The following is a 7,428-nucleotide window of genomic DNA, read 5'->3' as shown; positions in this document are numbered from 1 at the left end:
TATTGGTGATTTCACCAGGCAGGCCAAAACTCCATCCCACCAAAACAGTCTGACATTTCAGGCAGTCTTTTCAAACAGTTCTTACACTTAAAGGGCATTAAGTGGAATGTGCGGAGGAGAGGGGTGACATGTTTGAAAACCCGGCGGGCCGCAACTTTCTGGATAAGTTGCAGGGGTTTGATGGCACAAGTGGGGAGCCCAGCTAACAGCGAGTTGCAGTAGTCCAGGCAGGACAGGACAAGTGCCTGAATTAGGACCTGCACCGCTTCCTGTGTAAGGCAGGGTCGTACTCTATGGATGTTGTACAGCATGAACCTGCAGGAGCGGGTCACTTTTTTTATATTTGCAGAGAACGACTGGGTGTTGTCCAGGGTCGCACCAAGGTTCTTTGCACTGGGAGGGTGACACTGTGGAGTTGTCAACCATGATGTAGAGGTCTTTGAGCGGGCAGGCCTTCCCCGGGTGGAAGAGCAGTTCTGTCTTGTCCAGTTTAAAAAATATATATATATTTCACCTTTATTTAACCAGGTAGGCTAGTTGAGAACAAGTTCTCATTTGCAACTGCGACCTGGCCAAGATAAAGCATAGCAGTGTGAACAGACAACACAGAGTTACACATGGAGTAAACAATGAACAAGTCAATAACAAAAAAAAAGAGAGTCTATATACATTGTGTGCAAAAGGCATGAGGAGGTAGGCGAATAAATACAATTTTGCAGATTAACACTGGAGTGATAAATGATCAGATGGTCATGTACAGGTAGAGATATTGGTGTGCAAAAGAGCAGAAAAGTAAATAAATATAAACAGTATGGGGATGAGGTAGGTAAAATTGGGTGTGCTATTTACCGATAGACTATGTCCAGCTGCAGCGATCAGTTAGCTGCTCAGATAGCAGATGTTTGAAGTTGGTGAGGGAGATAAAAGTCTCCAACTTCAGAGATTTTTGCAATTCGTTCCAGTCACAGGCAGCAGAGAACTGGAACGAAAGGCGGCCAAATGAGGTGTTGGCTTTAGGGATGATCAGTGAGATACACCTGCTGGAGCGCGTGCTACGGGTGGGTGTTGCTATCGTGACCAGTGAACTGAGATAAGGCAGAGCTTTACCTAGCATGGACTTGTAGAGCCGATTCAAGATTTGATTTTAGATTGGAGATGTTTGATATGAGTCTGGAAGGAGAGTTTACAGTCGAGCCAGACACCTAGGTACTTATAGATGTCCGCATATTCTAGGTCGGAACCATCCAGGGTGGTGATGCTAGTCAGGCGTGCGGGTTTTGCAGCTCTTTCACAACATCTGCTATCTGGATTTGGGTAAAGGAGAACCTGGAGAGGCTTGGGCGAGTAGCTGCGGGGGGAGCTGTTGGCCGAGGTTGGAGTAGCCAGGAGGAAGGCATTGCCAGCCGTTGAGAAATGCTTGTTGAAGTTTTCGATTTTCTTGGATTTATCAGTGGTGACCGTATTACCTAGCCTCACTGCAGTGGGCAGCTGGGAGGAGGTGCTCTTGTTCTCCATGGACTTCACAGTGTCCCAGAACTTTTTGGAGTTAGAGCTACAGGATGCAAATTTCTGCCTGAAGAAGCTGGCCTTTGCTTTCCTGACTGACTGCATGTATTGGTTCCTGACTTCCCTGCACAGTTGCATATCACGGGGACTATTCGATGCTATTGCAGTCCGCCACAGGATGTTTTTGTGCTGGTCGAGGGCAGTCAGGTCTGGAGTGAACCAAGGGCTATATCTGTTCTTAGTTCTGCATTTTTTGAACGGAGCATGCTTATCTAAAATGGTGAGGAAGTTACTTTTAAAGAATGAACAGGCATCCTCAACTGACGGGATGAGGTCAATATCCTTCCAGGATACCTGGGCCAGGTCGATTGGAAAGGCCTGCTCACAGAAGTGTTTTAGGGAGGGTTTGACAGTGATGAGGGGTGGTCGTTTGACTGCGGATCTATAGCGGATACAGGCAATGAGGCAGTGATCGCTGAGATCCTGGTTGAAGACAGCGGAGGTGTATTTGGAGGGCCAGTTGGTCAGGATGACGTCTATGAGGGTGCCCTTGTTTACAGATTTAGGGTTGTACCTGGTGGGTTCCTTGATGATTTGTGTGAGATTCAGGGCATCTAGCTTAGATTGTAGGACTGCCCGGGTGTTAACCATATCCCAGTTTAGGTCACCTAACAGAACAAACTCTGAAGCTAGATGGGGGGCGATCAATTCACAAATGGTGTCCAGGGCACAGCTGGGAGCTGAGGGGGGTTGGTAGCAGGCGGCAACAGTGAGAGACTTATTTCTGGAGAGAGTAATTTTTAAAATTAGTAGTTCGAACTGTTTGGGTATGGACCTGGAAAGTATGACATTACTTTGCAGGCTATCTCTGCAGTAGACTGCAACTCCTCCCCCTTTGGCAGATCTATCTTGATGGAAAATGTTATAGTTGGGTATGGAAATCTCAGAATTTTTGGTGGCCTTCCTGAGCCAGGATTCAGACACGGCAAGGACATCAATGTTAGCAGAGTGTGCTAAAGCAGTGAGTAAAACAAACGTATGCGGCTTCTGATGTTGACATGCATGAAACCAAGGCTTTTTCGATCACAGAAGTCAACAAATGAGGGTGCCTGGGGACATGCAGGGCCTGGGTTTACCTCCACATAACCCGCGGAACAGAGGAGGAGTAGTATGAGGGTGCAGCTAAAGGCTATCAAAACTGGTCGCCTAGAGCGTTGGGGACAAAGAATAAAAGGAGCAGATTTCTGGGCGTGGTAGAATATATTCAGGGCATAATGCGCAGACAGGGGTATGGTGGGGTGCGGGTACAGCGGAGGTAAGCCCAGGCACTGGGTGATGATAAGAGAGGTTGCATCTCTGGACATGCTGGTTATAATGGGTGAGGTCACCGCATGTGTGGGAGGTGGGACAAAGGAGGTATCAGGGGTATGAAGAGTGGAACTAGGGGCTCCATTGTAAACTAAAACAATGATAACTAACCTGAACAACAGTATACAAGGCATATTGACATTTGAGAGAGACATACAGCGAGGCATACAGTAATCACAGGTGTTGAATGGGGGAGCTTGCTAAAACAACAGGTGAGACAACAACAGCTAATCAGCTAGCACAACAACAGCAGGTAAAATGGCGATGACTAGGCAGAGAGGGTCGGATTAACTACATACAGAGCCTGAGTGCGGCCGACAGATAAAACATAAACAAACAAAATGGAGTACCGTGATTAATGGACAGTCCAGCAGGCATCAGCTATGTAGCCAAGTGATCACAGTGTCCAGGGGGCAGCGGTGGATGGGACAGGGAAGCTAGACTGGCGAGTCTTATCCAGGCTAAAAATGTAAAAATAAAATAAAAACTGGCTGGCTGTGCAGAAGGTAAAAGCCGCTAGCAGTGGCTAACAATGACTAAATAGCTTGTAGCTAGTTAGCTGGTTAGCTTCTGGAGGTTCTTGAATGTGTTATAAAAATAAAAATAAAATAATAGTGATTCCGTATCACATTGGGTGAGACAGGTTACCGGAAGGAAAATAAATATGAAATATGAAATATATGAAATATGAAAGTAAATATGGGTCCAGTGAGTGGTTGGGCTGGCTGGGGACGCGGCGATTCAGACAGTTAGCAGGCCTGTGCTAACAAGCTAACAGTTAGTAGGCCGGGGCTAAACAAGCTAGCAGTTAGCAGACCGGGGCTAAACAAGCTAGCAGTTAGCAGGCCGAATTAGCAAGCAAGCAGATGGCAAAGGGCTAGAAAGTTAGCCTTTGGGGGACGTCGTGATGGGGTTAAGTCTGTTTATGCCTTTTCATGAGGTGACATCGATAGACCGGTCGTGGGTCCGGATATTGTAGCCCAGGAGTATGCTTCGGTGGTAGCACAGGAGCTCTGGCCGGGCTAGCTTCAAGCTAAGTGAATGGAAACGCTAGCCAGGAGTTGAGCTTGAGATAGTGGGCCGACATCCAAGCTGAGATATCATCCTGGCACGCAGAGATGCCTGTCGCCACCTGGGTGTCAGAAGGGGGGAAGGAGAAAAGTAGTTGAGTGTAATCCGCATAGCAATGACAGGAGAGACCATGTGAGATTATGATGGAGCCGAGTGACTCGGTGTATAGAGAGAAGAGGAGAGGGCCTAGAACCGAGCCCTGGGGGACAACAGTAGTGACAGTAAGTGCTGCAGACACAGATCCTCTCCACGTCACCTAGTAGGAGCGGCCTTCCAGGTAGGATGCAATCCAAGAGTGTGCATATGCATCATGGACAACTTTAGCATTTGAGCTAATTAGAAACTTTTCAACTAGTTACTACTTTTTAGCTACTTTTCAACAACTTAGCATGTTAGCTAACCCTAAACCTAGCCTTAACCCCTTTAGCCTAACTCTTAAACTTAACCCTAACCCCTAGCCTAGGGGTGATGGACATCCACTAATTAATGCATACTATACGAAATGTAACATATCATACTAAATGGAGTGTCTCTGATTTACATACAGTATAATGTGAAATGCACTGAGACCAGGTTGCATTTTCCTGACCTGAACACTCACCAACCACAATCACAAGCATGATGAAATTGGATGAAATGACGTGGTGCTGACTGCTCTATGTGATTAGGCCACGTTCTCTGTATGTGCAGCATGGCCCATTTACCTAGAGTGAATGAGGACAAGACACTTGACTTCACCTCAATCATTCCTTGTCCACAACATCACTGATAAGTGTGGGGGTCAGGTAAGCAAAACTGTCTGTACTTTGGAGTTGATCAGTCTGATAGAGCTTCAATCGGACAGAGAAAAAACTGTGGTTATTTATTGCTCAAATAAAGCACTTATGTTTTATCTTATCTTGAACTGCCTTAAGAACACCATTCCAGTTACTGACATGGATGGTCTCATTACATGTCATCATCTCATTTCAGGTTTGATTTTAAAGGGACGATTATAAGGCTTCTTTTGCAGAGCCAAACTGGGGAGGCAGATAAGAACCCACAGTACAGTATATATTTTTCTATAATAGTGCCTGTGAGTTACTTCTTATACCTAAAACGTCCTTCCTTACAATTCTCAAACTACTGTACCTGTCCTTTGGCAGTCTGTGTTGGTTGTTTGTAAGCAGATTGTCATGTTCGAATGAAATACTATGATTCAGAGCACCACTTAAGATACCTTAGTTCAGATTGTAGAACATGGCACAGATTGTGTCAGACCGTGGGTAGTTGTACTGTAAATGTATTGGATTTAAGCTTTGGTGGCTGATTTTCACTCAGGGCCCACCACCACAGGAGTAGGCCTCCCACACAGCGCTGCCTGGAAGTTGTGCCAGAGCGTGTGAGAGCGTGTGTGAGAGAGTGTTTGCATGTGTGTAGTATTTGAATATCTTTTGGGGGAAATCAGTCTGTAAAAATGGGGATTCTTTGTATATTTCAGGTTTTCCCAAACTCGGTCTTCGGACCCCAAGGGGTGCACATTTTGTTTTTTTGCCCTAGTACTACACAGCTGATTCAAATAATCAATTAATCATCAAACTTTGATAATTTGAATTAGCTGTGTAGCGTTAGGGCAAAAACCAAAACGTGGGGTTCCAAGGACCGAATTTGGAAAACGGTGGTGTATTTAGTTGAACGAATGTGTGTATTCAACCCATTTCATGTAAATGGTAATTCTATCATCACATCCCCATGCAAAGACTAGCCAATGGGCACGGACGTCAATTCAACATCTAATCCACATTGGTTCAATGTAATTCAATGTAACGTTGATTTAACCAATGTGTGCCCAGTGGGTATTGATTATATTTGACAACTCTGATACTGAATGGACTTGGTCACAGCACTGACCATCCTTCCCCTTTCCATTATGTATTAGAATATATCCCTGGACAAAGGCCCAGATAGATTCTGAATCAACCCCTTGTGGTTCTTAAATTGGAGGAAAGGGATATCATATCCAGTCATTTTCGTAGGCAAATAAAGCTTAATCATATGTCAGCACTTTGGTCAAACATACTGCCAGTCCAGGATTTAAAGTCTGACCCTGTGGATTAAGGGTCAGTGAAAAGCATTGAAAACATCCATGGCTTGTCACAGATTTTTGAGAATGAATACAACAGCTGTATCCACTATGTCAGCCTCATGATACTGTATATACGTTTCATATGATGTAATCCACTAGTATGAAAGTGTTTTGGATTATAACATCCAAATGCTGTTTGATTGGAAATGTGTTTCATGCCAATACCTCCTGAGACTGCTGATCAATCTACATGTACAGTAAATGTTACAACCACCTTCAGATACTATTCACATCCCGAGACATTTCCCACATTTTGTTGTGGTGGATTTCTACAAAACATGCTTTTTAAATAGATTACATTTTGTTACATGTAATCACAGTATGAAAGTGTTTTGGATTATAACCCACTGTTTGATTGGAAATGTGTTTCAATACCTCCTGGTGGAAATGCTGAAAAATGAAATGTCTATTCACATCCCGAGACATTTCAATTTTGTTGTGTTAAAATAGTATTGGCCTAACCACAATACCACATTTCAAGGTTAAATGGTCAAGCCTAAATAAATAAGTTCAGGAATAAAAATGTGCTTAACAACTCACATAATAAGTTGCAATAATAGTGTTTAACGTGACTTTTGAATGACTACTTCATCGCTGTACCCCACACATACAATTATCAGTTGAGCAGTGAATTTCAAACACAGATTCAACCACAAAGACCAGGGAGGTTTTCCAATGCCTCGCAAAGAAGGGCACCTATTAGTAGATTTTAAAAAAGCAGACATTGAATATCCCTTTGAACATGGTGAAGTTATTAATTACATTTTGGATGGTGTATCAATACACCCAGTCACTACAAAGATACTGGTGTTCTTCCTAACTCAGTTGCTGGAGAGGAAGGAAACCGCTCAGGGATTTGTCTTTGAGGCCAATAGTGAAACAGTTACAAAATGTAATGGCTGTGATAGGAGAAAACTGAGGATGGATCAACAACATTGTAGATAATAAATTAGCTAACATTTCTAAAAACATGCTTTCACTTTGTTATTATGTGTAGACAGGTGAGAAAAAACTATTTAATCCATGTTGAATTCAGACTGTAACACAACAAAATGTGAAATAAGTGAAGAGGTATGAATACTTTCTGAAGGCTCTATATCCACATTTTACTATGAACATAAAATTGTATTTCCAATGTATTGTATATGAGAAAAACCTGTGGAGATGTCATGAAGAATGATGTATAGGCTATGTGTACCACTACTCTGAGAGACTAATGAGCATATTGAGCTCCTTTTCCCTTCTCATTTCTACTCAATAGTGCAAAGCAGTGATCTAAGCCCACTCAGGTTCTCATACAGTACAGGAAAAACAACTTCCTGTGCTCTCTCTGAGTCTATTTCTCACCTCTGAGAGAC

Source organism: Oncorhynchus gorbuscha, linkage group LG17 (assembly GCF_021184085.1).
Source record: "Oncorhynchus gorbuscha isolate QuinsamMale2020 ecotype Even-year linkage group LG17, OgorEven_v1.0, whole genome shotgun sequence".
Classification (NCBI taxonomy): domain Eukaryota; kingdom Metazoa; phylum Chordata; class Actinopteri; order Salmoniformes; family Salmonidae; genus Oncorhynchus; species Oncorhynchus gorbuscha.
Note: the sequence above shows the minus strand (reverse complement) of the source record.